Here is a 15718-nt window from a genome sequence, read left to right as displayed (position 1 = left end):
TCTAAACTCCACTATCTCTCGGTCTCTCTCTCTCTGTCTCTCTTGGTGGCTCTGGGATCCATAGGCGTTTGGAGGACAGGAAGACATACCCTCGACACCACACAGCAGCACCACAGACATGTCAGACTCAGAGACCGCCGCTGCCCCCGCCGAGGCCCCCGTCCCTGCTGCTTGTGCCAGCATCAAGGCTGACCTGGACAAATGGTAGGTGACTGTGTGCATGTTGCAAAGAGGTGTGCAGAAGAGAAAGACAGTGTAAATGTGTTTCTTCTACCCTCACTGAAGAACAGCCCTTCATCAAACACCTCAAACTCAGTGGGCACATAGGAAGCTCTTGCAATTGTTGAACCACCTCTGAATGTTCCACAAGTTCTCCTTTGGCTTCAAGAGTTCCCTTCAAACGTTCGTATTTGCTGAGATGTTGAACAGCTGAAGGCAGAGAAGCCCTGAGCGAAAAACTGACCATTTGAGTCGTTAGCGACGTGTTTGAATGTTACCTAACAAGCTGCCCAATGACTCCACATCACGTCCGCGCTTAGGCGAAATATTTCTCAAAAATTCGGAGCTCATCTTTTGTTGCACTGGTTTAACGACTGAATGAGATGTGCAGCATCCTAAAATGCGCCATGTTAAAATGGAGTCTGTTCATAGGAAGCGATGGTTAGCGCTGAAAACCGCCAAGAGAGAATGTCTTGCATGTTGAAATGTAACTGAATTCGACAGCCCAGCGGGGGGGGCAGGGGGAAAGGTTATGAAAACTTGGGGTACCCTCTTTTGGGTGAATGATTTGGGGATTAATAATGTGTGGCAGCGGGGTGATGTTTGATGCTCATCCATACGCATGGATGAAGGCTGGGAATCTGCTTGCGTCACTAGCCTCCCTTTCCCCAGAATTCCTTGCGTTAGCTTGTTCCATTTGTCCTTGCAGTCTCCTTTTGCCTTTGCTGTGTCAACGGTCAGGGACACTAGCTCAATGATATTTTGGGGTCTTGCTTCATGTAAATGCACACACTGTTTTCTGTGTTTGTGTTTGCAGCTCAGAGAGACATGCAATGACATAACACTTTGGCGCACATCTTCTTGGCTTCTGCACGTCAACCATCCACACCTCTTCTCTGGAACAGTCCATTTTGACAGATAGGGGTTTCTGTGGATGGTCACTAAGATGGGGCTTTAACCTCTCATGAAATGGATTATCATTCCCAGTTAACTTCTATTGCTACATTTCTTGAATACTTGAGAATAGTTGGATATTGTAATTTTGCATTTTTGTGTTCATATTTGTGTGGAATACACTTTTTTTTTCACAGTAAAGGCTGAAAGTCTGTTCCAGCCTGACTGTCAGGCCTTGATAAGCTCGCGGTGGGTGTGTGAAGCCTTTAGATAAGACAGCAGGTTGAGGTGGAGGAGGGAGGGCTGGCAGGGCAAGGTGTGGATGTTTGCCTAACCGTGTCAAATTTGTACATGTACCAACCCTCCTTTTCACTTCTTTATTAGGTGTCTGAGGAGTTCAAGATCCATTTGAATTTACAGGCTCGATAGTTTGATATTTCTGTCTATGTATAACATGAGCTGCTCTTGTGTTAAAGCTGCAGACATTGTTCTTTGTTTTCAGTCCCCAGGCAGCTATGGGGGAGGGCCATGCAGTTTACTGCAGCTTGTTAAAATCCAAGTCGGCCTATACTGGGAGCTCTGGCCAAGGTCAACCAGTTTTAAAGCTCAGCACAGTCAGTTTATGGTGATAAGGCGTCATGGTTACTGTATGTGAACTATTACCTGCAGAACCTTGAATGGTCAGAAAGTCAGGTGGCAGCAGCATTAGCAGCTGCAAGTGCTAATATGAGGGCCACAGTGGCTTCTCACAGGATACAGTTAGATGCTTGAACCTGCTAGCTCTTGATCCCATGAGCTTTAATGGAAGATATCCTCAAGTGTTGGATGAGACCAAAACAAGAGAGTTCATATTGTCTAAGATTTGTCATGTTGACACAACTCCAAATGATGCTACTCTGGATCTGCTGGATATGTAAATAAGTTCATGATGATGTGGACAACTTTGCTGCATTAATAGCCAAATGACAAGTTGCACTACTATAACATTGTTGGACACATGATGGACAGCTTAAAAATACTTCTACTGCTTATCTTTCTAACTTCACACCCCAAACATCTTTCACACTAAACAGACTTTGACATCAGTGGCATTACCCCTTCAGGTTTTGAACACAGCACTAGTCTGCTCTGTCAGATGGAAATACCTTTGTTGCTTACAACCACTTCTCCACTCAATTTAGGAAGTTAACCCCAAGATTCTTTTGTTCAGTGAGACAGGTGGTACATTTAATATGCTGTCGTTGACCTCTGCTTTGGGTGCTGCCAGTTTTAGTGCCATTTAAATGAGCATCTTTGAACTCTGACAGCAATGTATCAAGGTAAGAATGTGCCATTGGTTGAGACTGAGAAAGCAGCCAGTCCAGACTGTTTTCAATGCAGGCTTTCTAATAATTTACATTCCGTTATTAGGAATTAGGTCATTATTACTACTCAACTCCCCCTGGACTCCTGCGCCCCCACTCAGCACTCAGCATGTAGCCATTTATGTGTCAAATTCTCTTACATATGTGCTGGATAGAGATGTAGAGACAACCTGAACTCTGCTGGTCTCCCAGTGCTTTCATTTTATTCCAACTAAGACACACTTCAATGCCAGCTGTAGATTCAACACAGCTGATTCTGTGTAATGAATACCATCAAACCCCCTACATATTTTTAGAAGTCATGGATAGAACTGTGTACAAATGAGCTTGTATGTGCAGGATAACATGACATGTTCTGTGCCATAGATCACGTTACTGCCTGACACCTGTCTTTTAACCAGGCCAACCGAATAAGCAACAGCCTCACATTCACACTCAGCCATGGTGTATGGAGGCATGGCCATGTCGGGGCCTGAGTGTCAGCATGGTGATGAGCATCTCCTTACACACACTCTAGTTCAGATTTGATCATTACTCCACAGTTTCAGGTACAGGTTTGTATGCGGTTTACGTAATGGGAGAATTCATTTTAATAAAATATCTCTTCATTTGCAGTAGTTATGACCTTGTCAAGGTCACACAGGCACAGTCTCACAGAGGTGACATGAGAGCAACAGGATATTAGCGTGTGTGAGACAATAAAGCATGGTATGCCTTTTAAAATGTACAGTATATAAACCATTTTTACTTTCACATCAGTCATTTGTTTGACACTTCTAATGTCTTACTCAAGGTTTTCTCTACATGTAGTTATGCACTGTCCAACTGCTGGAACAGTGCTATAGCAGTGCTGTTTAAATAGTCAGACCAATGCATTTGCTTTATTTAAAGTTGGGACCACTTGTATTTCTATTAAACTTTGGTAAAAAATCAGTGTTTATTCTTTATTTATGAATTGCAAAATTCTCCACTGAGTTTTGTCTTACTTCCTATAAAAAAGTGAGAAAATGCAGTATGAATATTTCACCTTGTTTTTATTGTAAATCAACTTGTTTCAGGAATCTTAAAATGTACTTTCATTCTCACCTCACTCTCATACAGAGACCTGCCTTATTGTTTCAAGATGCACTTAGTTAAGATTCTTCAAAAGGACTTCTGGATATGAGTTGAAATATTCTCAGATCAACAGATTTTTAGCACTTTTTTAAAAAATGAATCTTTGTTGTTTTTTTGTTTTTTTTTTGTAGTGTCTGTTTGTTGAAACTTGCATTTAGGGCCAGGATAATCGATAACACACACACACACACACACACACACACACACACACACACACACACACACACACATACACATACATACACACACACACACACACACACACACACACACACACACACACACACACACACACACACATACACACACACACACACACACACACACACACACACACACACACACAGGATGGATCTATAATGTCCATGCTGACCTACAGTACAGTGTATGTGACTGGTTGAGCTGCAGGTCCATTGTTAATATTTGTTAGTGACAGAAACTCCTGTATCTAACATGTTGGTTAGTGGTCAGCCTGTGTACTTTGACACGCCAGGCTCTTTCATAAGAGTTGAACATAAGCACACAGTCCCTTTGCCCTCCATGCACATGCAAACAAACACATGCAAACACACACATGCAAACACTTGCCTGCAGTTGTATGTGCAGACATGCATGGACATTCTTGCCAGTGGAAACTGTGCTGGTTTTCATTATGGAATTCAGTGACTCTGCAGAAGTCAGTAATCTGAGTGCTGTGCTGTAGTTCTGCCACACTGGCACCAGCATGCCCCCTCCCCCTCAACCCCCCATGCTGCACCATCAGTCATGCATCCTGGTTAGTAGACTAATAGTTAGAATTCTTTTAATTGTCTGAACTTCTGTGTCATTCAAGAATGTTCAAGAAAATATGGAGACAGGTTCAGGAGGAGGGGTCTTCCTGTAGTTTGCTAATGTTTAGAATCGCTAGCAACTGTAAGAGTCTCCTTTCCAACTTGGTGTACTGAGATAAAACACAGTGATTTCAAAAAATGTCACCATCTGAACTTGCATTGTAGTTCATGGTAGACCCCAGCCCCAGTTTTTCACCATTGCATTTGAGGCACACAGCTAAGCATGTTTTTTATTTATTTTTTTCCTTTTCCTGGTCCTTTTCCAACCGTTAGCTCTGTCCTGGAGGTATTTCCAGAATCCTCAATGGTTTTGAACCTGCTCTTCAAGTTGCCACTAATTCCTAATCCCAAAATGTTTGTAGACAGAAGTGACACGTGAGAGCTCTTTTATTATTCGCTGTGACTATTGATGTCACATTTTATTATATATTTCATGCAAAATAACATTTTTATGTTTATTTTATCTATTTTAATCACCTCAAAATGAGCAAAGAAGTGAATTATTTCCTATACCTGCTGAGGAAATCCAGTTACATCTTGGAAAGCAGGGTCAAAATCCTGTCTCATTGTGCAGCGGACAGAAGTGCTGTTACACAAACTTCTGATTGGGTCAAAGATCAAAAGTATTATAAACAAAACCAAATGTTTATCCATGTGCATTGAGTGTAGTGATAGTACATGGAATGCAGTGTTATTTCAGTGTTAGTGTCAGTGTTATTTCTGACTGGTTACAAGTTGAGCGGTCATGAGACTTGGGGAAACACTGGCATAAGGTGCCAAAGGATGCTTTATTGATCCTTATGAGTTCCTCACTAGACAATGACACTGCACACTCAGCTTTAATCACATGGTCTCTTCACTAATGTTTGGCCTATGCATCAACTTTTACTGCTGCACCTGCTCAGTGATCCATTATGCATATTCGTCCCAGAGGACAGACTACAGCTAGCCCAGTCTAAATAATTCAGCCTTCATTTCCTGATTGTGTCCAACATGGGAGGACGACGTCACTCTTCCAGCCATCCTGAGTGGTGATTGGTCAGACCCGGACATGCTGACATCACTGCCTCAGGATGCAGTTAGTGCTCAACAGCATGATGGTGGTTTAGATTACAAATCATGGTGGTCATGCTAGTGTTTCACCGTTTATGTTGATTAATTCCCTGGAATTTTGAACATCTGAATATCAGAAGCGTTGTTTCATATGATGTAATAAATATAATTGAGTCTGAATTGGCTGAAATGCTCAGGTCTAAACTGGTCACCATGACAGCCCGGCTTTGCCCCATGACCCTGTAACGTGACCTCACTCAGAGTCGTGCTTTTTCTCAGGAGATTGCATGATGGCGGTGGTGATGTCATTGGCTCCTCTCCCTCCTCTGCCTGTGCATGTGACCACCCTGCTCTGCTCTCTCTCTAATCCCCCTGTGTGCACTTCATATGTATGCATCAATATCTGGACTGTGTGCATTTTAAACTGTTGAATCACGTGAGATGAGACGGTCCATTTAATGAGGGTTAACGATATTGCATTTATATTAAAGGACAAATGTTCAGAGATGATGAAACCTTTATGGCGCCTTTATTTTGAAAAATAGGAATTTGAGGAGAGCTCACATTTGCACTGCTAAGACCAGAGGACTCTCATTTCACTGTTGCATAATGAAGCCCCAACTGGTACGATTCCTCCCTCCTCCTCAGACCAGTGAGCTCCTCTTGAGATTGAAATCGAGGTACATGCAGTATGTTGGGGTAGACCTGTGGTGCTGTGGCAGAATTATGTGACGATACACCCTCAGGGTTAGACTTTCTGTAATCTCTATAAACAGATAACTGCATATCAAGGCACAATCTTTAGGCAAGGGACAAGATTTTGGTGCCAGAAGCGTTCTGCTTTTCATTTGTCCAAGCTGACTAATCAAGTTTGAGCAGGCTGTGGTTGTATGCAGATGAACAGTGGGGATTAAAAGAGGTACAATGCATTAGCTGAAATATGATCTCAGAACCCATCTATTATCATCTGATGATTATTAAGCTTTTTATGAGCTTTTTTATTATTATTTATTTGCATTCATATGCAAATGTATGTTTATAGAGATTAGCCAAAATGTTGGGTTTGAAAGTTAAGTTGCTTATAGGACGCTAAACAATGACTGGTGCACAGAAGTCTTGGCCCCATTTCTGTTATCTGAATATTTACTGGCTACACCGTAAGCCCCAAAACATTTGCTCTTGGCCCCAGAGGCTTAATCATCATCAGATGATAGCCGACGGGTTTTGAGATTACTTTCTGATGCACTGATGTTGGGTCATCAGTGCAGTGCGTCAAACATAAGCGCTCATTGACTGTCCAGGCACACAAACACACCACCAGAAAGGGATGCTTGCAGTGACACAAACTCAATGGCTCCCATTTCCTCACACACACACTCCATCCCTCCTGGCAAAGTAAAGCGCTGAGTGATAATCTGCTGCAGCCAGCTGTATGTTACATCACTAACAGGCACCCAGCCACAATATAAAGAGATAAAGCAGCAGAGATGGCCTTGTGTAGTGTCGTATTTGCACAACAGACATTATTTCACTTTAGGTTTGTGTTCAAGTGATCACACAAGGCTGAAAATGAAACTGACTGTTGTAAGAGTTGAGAGTGGTCTTATCATGAAATGGTCTCCTGGCTTTATATGTAACATACAGACATGAATAGTATCAAGCTTCTCCTTCAACTCTCCGCAAAAATGTGAATCACCATTTTCCCACCATGTGGAACTAGTCCTTTAAAGCTGTATCCTTAAAGGGAGCTGTTTGAAATCTTGCCTCAAGTGATGTCACTTGAATCCACATCAGTGTAAAGACTACAAGTTTGAAAATGACAAAATCTGGAAGTGTGCACTTAGAGGTGTGGTTAACAGACCTCTGCCCCCTGCTCCTCACCTCTGCTTGAGATGAACAGTTTAAGGATACATGAGCCACTGCAAGCATAACACACCCGAAACTCTGGTGTAGGTGTAGGTCCCAGGTCCCAATGAGTGAAATACAAACAAGCATATCTGGTTCTGCTGCATCATTTTGAGTCATTTCTGTCCATTGTGAGTCCAACAATATTACAGGAGTGCAATGCTAGATCAGTGGAGCACTTGTTTAAGATTTAAGTCCTGGTTGATTGGACATTTTGACACCCTTTTCTGAATGATTGTGGTCAGTTTCCTGCGACTGCTGAACAGTAAAAGCCACCCTGTGTTTCACCAGTTAAACACTTCATGTGAAGTAGCTGCAGTCGGACACGTCGGGTTAGCATTAGCAGAAACCTGATACAGTTCTTGATACAGCTGACGGAGTGAGCAGTAAATGGTGAGGCTGATATCAGTGAGATCAAATTAAAACATGATGGATTACATGCATTCCTTGTTTCCTGTGAACCCCCCTGCGTATGCAGGTAGTTTGAATCTGGTGCAGGACTGGCGGACCCCACCACTAACCATAGAATGTACTACAACAACTGGTATTTACTGAATGTTTACACATTGAGTGGATGTTGTTCATCCCATAGAAGCAAAAAACACGTCACAGACCTTATCTTATAAATTCTAAGTAGGTATTGGATCCGTATCACAAAACAGTTACTTTAGAGGCGAGCAGGTGCTGCTTTAAAGTGAACTTGAGCCAGGGTGGAGGGATTGATAGGAGATAAGGATTGCTGCCCTGCTCTTCAGTGGATGGAGGAGGGAAAAGCAGAACAGAGGCATGTTCGGACCTGATGAAGTGACAGGAGGAGCCAAAGGATGCTGTTAGGTTCATTTTGATGAAACCCCTCCTCCTGTGCTTTCGACCTCTAGCCCGTGTCCTGTCATCTCTGCATTATCACACAACCTCCCTCCCTCCAACCCTTTCTGGTGTCCTATCAAACAGATGGCTTCATCTACATGGCTCCCTGTGTCTCTCACTCCCCCCTCTGTCTCTCTCTCCCTCCCTCCCTCCCTCCCCTCCTCTCGCTCCATCACTCTAATGCTCTGTGGCAGTGTTGGCTGCTGTGTTTGCTCCTGAATAGGAGCCTGAAATAATCTGTTAGCCCGCATTCCCTCTCTCACTTTCATCCCACTTTTTGTCTTGTCCTTCATTCATTCATTCTTTCTTTCTTGTTATTTCTGTCTTTTGTCAGCAGCTGTGTTTCAGATGTACGTCCACTCACTCGTGTTAATCAAAGTTTGTTAATGAGTGGATCTTGCATTGTGGGGGCACACTTGGCAGCCTGACAGCATGAGTCACTTTCTGTGTCTCATTTCAAGTCAAATCATTTTCAAGTGAGCTGCAAACAAAACGTCATTTACTGACCTTATCTCTCCTCCGCCAGTGGAGAGACAGGAGTGAGACATCTGTTAGTACATGAAGCAAGCCATTGTTTTGTTAACAGATCTAGTGGGACTGGGACATAGTTGAGTCCACCACTGCTGACAAAAGCTACACTAAGACTGTCTGTCATTCCTCTCTCTGCTTTCAGCTCTCATGCCATCTGTGTGAGCAGGTGACACTGAAACACGGCAGCCATTTCTGAAATGAAAAGGTATTGAAATGTGTCTTAACTTGACTGCGATCTAATTGTTAAAAAATCTTTCTTGCAGTGTGGCAGAGAAGGGAGGCGAGGGCTGCAAAGATCTGATGGAGGCCTTTGCTGCTTGTGTGAAGAGTGCAGCTGAGAGCACGTCATGAGGAGTCGCCCTCCAACCTCAACTGTGAGGATGTCACATAATTTGCTGATTCATTCTTAGGCACAGAAAGTAGTTCCAATAAAAAGTGTGTGGATTATCCACTCAGGCACTGTTTCTGGAAAAAGATGTTTTAAATGTAATTTTCCAATGCTTGGAGCTCTACAAATGAAAATCCAATCAGCTGTGGAAGCAAATCAAAACCATTTTTTTATGGAAGGTACCCTTAAATGCTCGATTTACAAAATTCATTGAAAGCTGATCTGAAGGTTACCCACAATATCTCATGAATCACTCATGAAAAACCATGAACATTGAGTGCGTTGATGCTGGCTACAAATGCAGCTAAAACACACTGTGATCACACTGATCGGACCATTGAGACGACCTCAGGAGCTGCTTGCATTGTGATTCGATTCAGTAATACTGCAGTCTGCACAGTGTGTCCACATTCTTTAAAGTCAGTGGAAAGGTCAAGTAGCCCCACCTCTTCCTGCTTACTTAGTCCTGTGAAAACTAGTCGTAGCAGTAGGTAGTCAGCCTGCTCCGCCTAACTAATGTGCACGTTGAGATCTGATCACAATGAAGGCACAATAAAGCTGACAAGCTCATTCAGACCAGGTGTAAATGCAAAGACCTGATAAATCAGTTCATGAAAATAGTTGCTGATTATTTTTCTGCTGATGTGCTAATCGACTGTCTCAGCTCCAATCCAGATAAGGTTAATATCCTGGCGTGAAGGGTGCCTACACATGGTGTGTGTTCATTCCCTGTCTTCTCCATCTCTTCTCTATCTCCTCTCATCCAGGTCCACTGCACTGAGTCCTCCAAGTTCCCAGCATTCCCTTCTGCACAACAGTATTGGACTGAATGATGACAACAACAATGATGATGATGGTGTGGCGAACATTGCGTTGATTCAGGCTGAATTTTGGATCTGGCAGCAGTAACCAGTTTCCCCCCCCTGTGCTCCCCCCGTTTTAGGCTTAACTGGTGTTCCTCAGTCTTTCCATCATTCCCCCTCTCCCTCTACGGCTAACTCACAGCACCTCCACTCATAGACGATTCCAGAGAGTTGGCGGCCTGTGATGTAAATTGTCGACTTGAGATGAATACTTATAAATGGAAATAAAAGTATCAAATAATTGGTATAAAAACAAATTGTGATCTTTTGTTTCACCATTTGGAGGAGGGCATCTACTTTCTTGGAATATGGACATATGAACCCTGAACTTCCAAATTTAGTGTTTCTCTCAACCTGATATTTACACAGACACACACACACACTCACAAGCAGACATCAATACTGTCAGCTGTTGGTTTGGTGGTCTTAATCTAGCTCCAGAGGGTAAACTCGAACTCCTTCAGGCATCACACGCACACATTCCTAGGTTAGCCTGCTGTTAGAGCCTTGCTGTTAGGGGTGTAGATTTAAAGCCACTATATGACATATGTAATGCTTATAAGCCATGTATATAATTGTTTTAGGCCACTGCAAACAGAGAAAATCAAATTTAGCAGAGAACTGAGTTCATTACATCCAAACTTTAATTAGATGCCTCACAGCAGTGAAATCATTATGCCCTGAATCCAGTTTTTCCCAAACTTCACCAATATGAACACTTCTAAATATATCCCCAAATAAAAAGTCTCATTTTTGACATAACCACTAGTGAACACAAGAGGGAGCCCTGCCTACAACACCCCTGTACATTAAGTCTTTCTGTTGTCAAATTATACAGTTGTATTAAACTGCATGGCAGAAAATGTAAGTGTCATATCCCATAAGACGGCAGGTGTGCACATCCAGTATACAGTAACCGTGTGTGTGTGTGTGTGTGTGTGTGTGTGTGTGTGTGTGTGTGTACAGTATTTGACCTGAGTAAATAGGTGTGCTGTGTTTCCAGGAATGTTTCTCTGGTAGAAATATGTGAAAGGAAAAACCTACAAATTACCTGCATTAACTGCACCACAGGATGGATCCACCATGCCTATGCACACACACACACACACACACACACACACACACATGCACGCACGCGCACACACACACAGGCACACACACTACTTTGGACGACATTTGGACTTCAACAATTAAATTCCGCTAAAGCCTGACTGTAATCTTCAGCATTGTCTTCGCAAGGCTCCCTGTTGAAGACGAGCAGTGGTGAGATCAATCATTAATTTGCCCACACAGACAAACTTCAGGTGTAACAGTTACATGAACACGTTAACAAACTGAGCCAGTCTGCACTTGACATTGGATATACCATCCCCAACCACTTCAGAGAGGTGTCAAGCTTGAATGCCTGAAGGAGATTCTTCTGAGGGGAGAGGAGAGATAGCTCCTCTGCCTGACTCTGCAGAGAAGAGCCTAAAGGGGTGGGGTGGGGGTGGGGGGTAGGTTAAGGTTTGTGTAAGTCTCCAGGAAATGAATGTAAGTCTATGTAATATCCCCAAAAGTGAGTGATGAAAACCTAATGTGTGTGTGTGTGTGTGTGTGTGTGTGTGTGTGTGTGTGTGTGTGTGTGTGTGTGTGTGTGTGTGTAAAAGGCAGAGGTGGATGAAACGTGATGCACAAATCTGTATTAGAAAAAGTTACAATGTAGGGACCATTAATCACTTTGCCACCAGGTCAAATACCTCAATGCTTTACAAAACTAAATAAATCATATTATGAGGCAGTAGCTACAAACTACTATTTTAGCATTTGTGGGCACTTGACAGCTGGTAATTATATTAAGTTTAGTTGACTTTGGTTGAAATCAAACACAAACACATCTAAATACCACCACAATTTATCAGAAATAGTCCTTTCGTCCTCTCGTCCTCTCGTTTGCAGTTTCAGCCCCTGTTCAGGCCCTTGACGAATGCAAGGACATTTCCACCACAGGAACAATGTATCTGTGAAATATCAATAAAATAATATGCCATCCATTATCTATACCACCTATCCCTTTCGGGGTTGCGGGGGGCTGGAGCCTATCCCAGCTACAATGGGCGAGAGGCGGGCTACACCCTGAACCGGTCGCCAGTCGATTGCAGGGCCACATGCAAACAAACATTCACACTCACACCTACGGACAATTTAGAGTCATCAATTAACCTAATGAGCATGTTTTTGGTCTGTGGGAGGAAGCCGGAGTACCCGGAGAGAACCCACGCATGCACGGGAAGAACATGCAAACTTCACACAGAAAGGCCCCGCCTGACCCGGGGATCGAACCAGCAACCTTCTTGCTGTGAGGCACGCGCACTACCTGCTGCGCCACCGTGCAGCCCTAAAATGATATGCATTATATTTGTTTCTATGAAATGATCACAGTGGTTCCACCAGCAGATCTTTTAAGTTGTCACACACAGGTGTAACTAATAACTACTGACTGCTGACTGCTGCATTGCATTTCGATCATTACTGGAATTGAGCAATTATTGTTATTAGTTTGACATTTTCTAACTATGACAAGTCAAAATATCTGTTGTGAAAGAGGCCTATAAACCTGATTGTTACATTTGCAATTCACTGATGATCTGTTTTTGCAGCTTCCAAATGCCATGCATGCCAGAACCTTAAGAGGCTGTATGACAAAGACCAAGTGGAGGTGAAACACATGTGGGAGGAACGTTAAAAAGCCTCTTGTCTTAAAAAGAGATAGATGAACCTTTACATCTTCATTTTCAGCAGCCTTTTATTTTAAATTCTTCATTTTGAACTCATTTCACTTGTACTACTGGTACCTAATGCTGGTTAAGTAAAGGTATCAATAGCCCAAAAAACTCTAAAACTTGCAATCCTACTTACTGTCGTGCAGAAGTATTATCAACTGAACTAATTCATTCATTCTATTCCTTGTGGGTGGGTTCATCGTCCAAAGGGTCACAGTATAAATATTGATTATTGGAGTCAGAAAGAAGCAAAAAATAACATGTATTCATAGTTTGGATTTTTCTTTTATTTAGCTTTTTGTGAAATATAGGACGTCTGAGATGTTTAGGGCAAATCAGTCTTTGGTAAAATTGCTAAGAACTCATAGCCAAAGGACCCCAGCTGCTTTTCTTGCCCTTCAGAAACATTAGGCACCATTAGTTTAGGAATGTTCCAAACAGGTGTTTTTGGAGCATTCCATAACTTTCTCAGTCTTTTGTTGCTCCTGTCCCAACATGTTTGAAACATGTTGCTGCATCAAATTCAGAATAAGCAGATATTTACAAAACTCAATGGAGCTAAGAAGGTAAAACATTAAATATGTGTCTTTGTGCTGTTTAATTGAACATTTAAAAAAAAGGAATAGCAAATGATCACATTCTGTTCTACATCATGATCCTATGGCCAGAAAATGCCATTAGATTGTGAGAAGAAACGATAGGGTGAGTAATAGCATAACAGCACCACCCTGTGGTGGGAAAATGCACTTACATTAGCAGTTACCACAACTTCACTGATTCATCTGTGGAAAAAACACTTCACCTTGTTTCACTTTGTGAGAATGTGAACCGTCCTGAGACATCTGTTTGTACTGTGATGCTTTAAAAAGCATTTTTGAATGTAAGGCACGAATGGACGGAGGTGTTCAATGTGCATCCTACTGGAAAAGATTTTTGTGAGATAGCTCTGTGAAACATGCTTTTTGGCTTGTGACATTTCTCTCATTTGGGTTTGTTCATGTGGAAATCCTGCTATAGCACACAGATAAACTCATGGACGTGGACTTACATGCTACCACTCAAAAACGGCACCATTAGATAATCTGAGCTACATCAACCTGACAGCATCAAGAGATTAAGATTAAAAGAGATTAAGATTTGTGAGTCAGCGTCATACAGATATCACAATGTGAACCTTAATCACAGCACACACTGATGCATCATCCAGTGCTTTTGCACATTATCGTCCGCCCCAGGGGTCAGTGGTGTACAGTGACTGTTCATCAGTTACATGTTCTTTAATCTATATTTTCATTTCATTTTATTGAAGCAGAATTAAATATGTAAAAAGCGAAAGCAAAATCACACATTGTTACATGAATACAGTATATACTATATAATCAGTGAATGTGTTTTAATTGAGCTTTAATTGAACACAATCCACACTGAACGTCCACTCACTGACTTGTTCTCTTGCTTTGGTTTTAAACTTTATAATTTTTGAACAAGGGAAATATCACTTTTCCTCTTGCTAATGCAAAGTTGAATTCATAATAAATAAAACACACACTTGCTTAATTCAGTACAATCTTTAAAGGACCGGTGTGTAGGATTTTGTGGCATCTAACAATTGGAATGGACTGAACACACCTTACCTCACACCTCACTCTCCAAGCATGTAGGAGAAGCTAGAAGCTTGAAGAAAATGTGTCCCCTCTGGAGCCAGTGTTTGGTTTGTCCCTTCTGGGCTACTGTAGAAACATGGCTGTGCAAAATGGTGGAGTCCATGGAAGACGACCGGCTCAGTAGATATAAAGAGCTCATTCTAAGGTAACAGAAACACAATGCGTCTTGATTCTACACCAATGAAAACAAATATTATGTTAGAGTTCTGCCATATTCTGCTAATATGTCCTCCAAAATATAACACACTGGTCCTTTAAGTCAACATTTAGATTGAAATGTAATTCACTCTGTACTGTAATTACACAATTTGGTAGAAAAGAAAAACAAATATACAATTAAACCCAACAAAACAGTGAACTTTCTTGGGTGGAGGGAAACTTAAGGAATTCTTTCGTTTTGTACAGTATTGTGACTTCCTCCTCCTATCACAACACAAATTTGTGTCATCTGCAAAGAAAATAACTGTCATTTTTTCAGAAACATTCTATATATCATCAATGTACAAATAGACAAATGGGAGTGTTTGATGGTTTTTGTGACTGCACTCAAAGTTGTTGGAAGTAAAGTAATGATTAAAGTAATGATCGCCTGTTGATTCTCCTTACTTAGATAAGCAGTTCCTCCCATAATATGGATTACTAAACGAGTTGAATTGTCCTATTTACTCTCTCAAATGCAGCAAAGAAAGAAATCCCACTAATTACTTTTTGATAAGGCAAACCTATTAACTGAGAACCCCTCCAGGTGACTGCCTCATGAAGCTTCAGTATTAATCTACAATAATAAAAATAACGAAAAGCATTGGATGAGTCTGTCCAAACGTTTCATTGGCTTTGTTGGAAAAAAGGGTTAGCATTCTAATAATATCATCATATTCCCATTAGGGGATAAAACACTTGGTTAAACTGAGTTTTTCTCCTCTGTTGCATTTTCCAATCTCCTGATAGGCTATGAAAAACATATAATTTTCTTTTACAGATATTCCTCATCTTCATATAATATATGATATTTATATAATTATATATACATTTAGATCATCAGTAACACTATATACATATTATATATACATATTGCGTATATAGTATTATACATATTAATTATCTAAATGTATTCTCATTTGCCTCATTTTTCTTTTTTTATCTAATTTATGTCTAATGTTCTCATTGCTGAGCTGACCTGTTTTTTTCCTCATCCAACACATTTCACAGTACAGTGTTCCTGTGTTAACCTACATACAAGCAATACAACTGAAACTGAACTG

At 41.5% G+C, this 15718-nt stretch overlaps 1 long non-coding RNA gene across 1 annotated transcript; it reads left to right on the top strand.

Moving 5' to 3' along the window:
* Window positions 1-35: 35 nt before the first annotated feature.
* LOC139343861 (uncharacterized) lies at window positions 36-10278 on the top strand. Its single transcript, XR_011603119.1, has 3 exons — window positions 36-204; window positions 9043-9153; window positions 9935-10278. It is a non-coding gene; the product is annotated as an uncharacterized lncRNA (long non-coding RNA).
* The last annotated feature ends 5440 nt before the right edge of the window (window positions 10279-15718 follow it).

This window comes from Chaetodon trifascialis, chromosome 15 (assembly GCF_039877785.1).
Source record: "Chaetodon trifascialis isolate fChaTrf1 chromosome 15, fChaTrf1.hap1, whole genome shotgun sequence".
NCBI classification, from domain to species: Eukaryota; Metazoa; Chordata; class Actinopteri; order Chaetodontiformes; family Chaetodontidae; genus Chaetodon; species Chaetodon trifascialis.
This window is presented reverse-complemented; position numbering and strand designations above follow the sequence as displayed.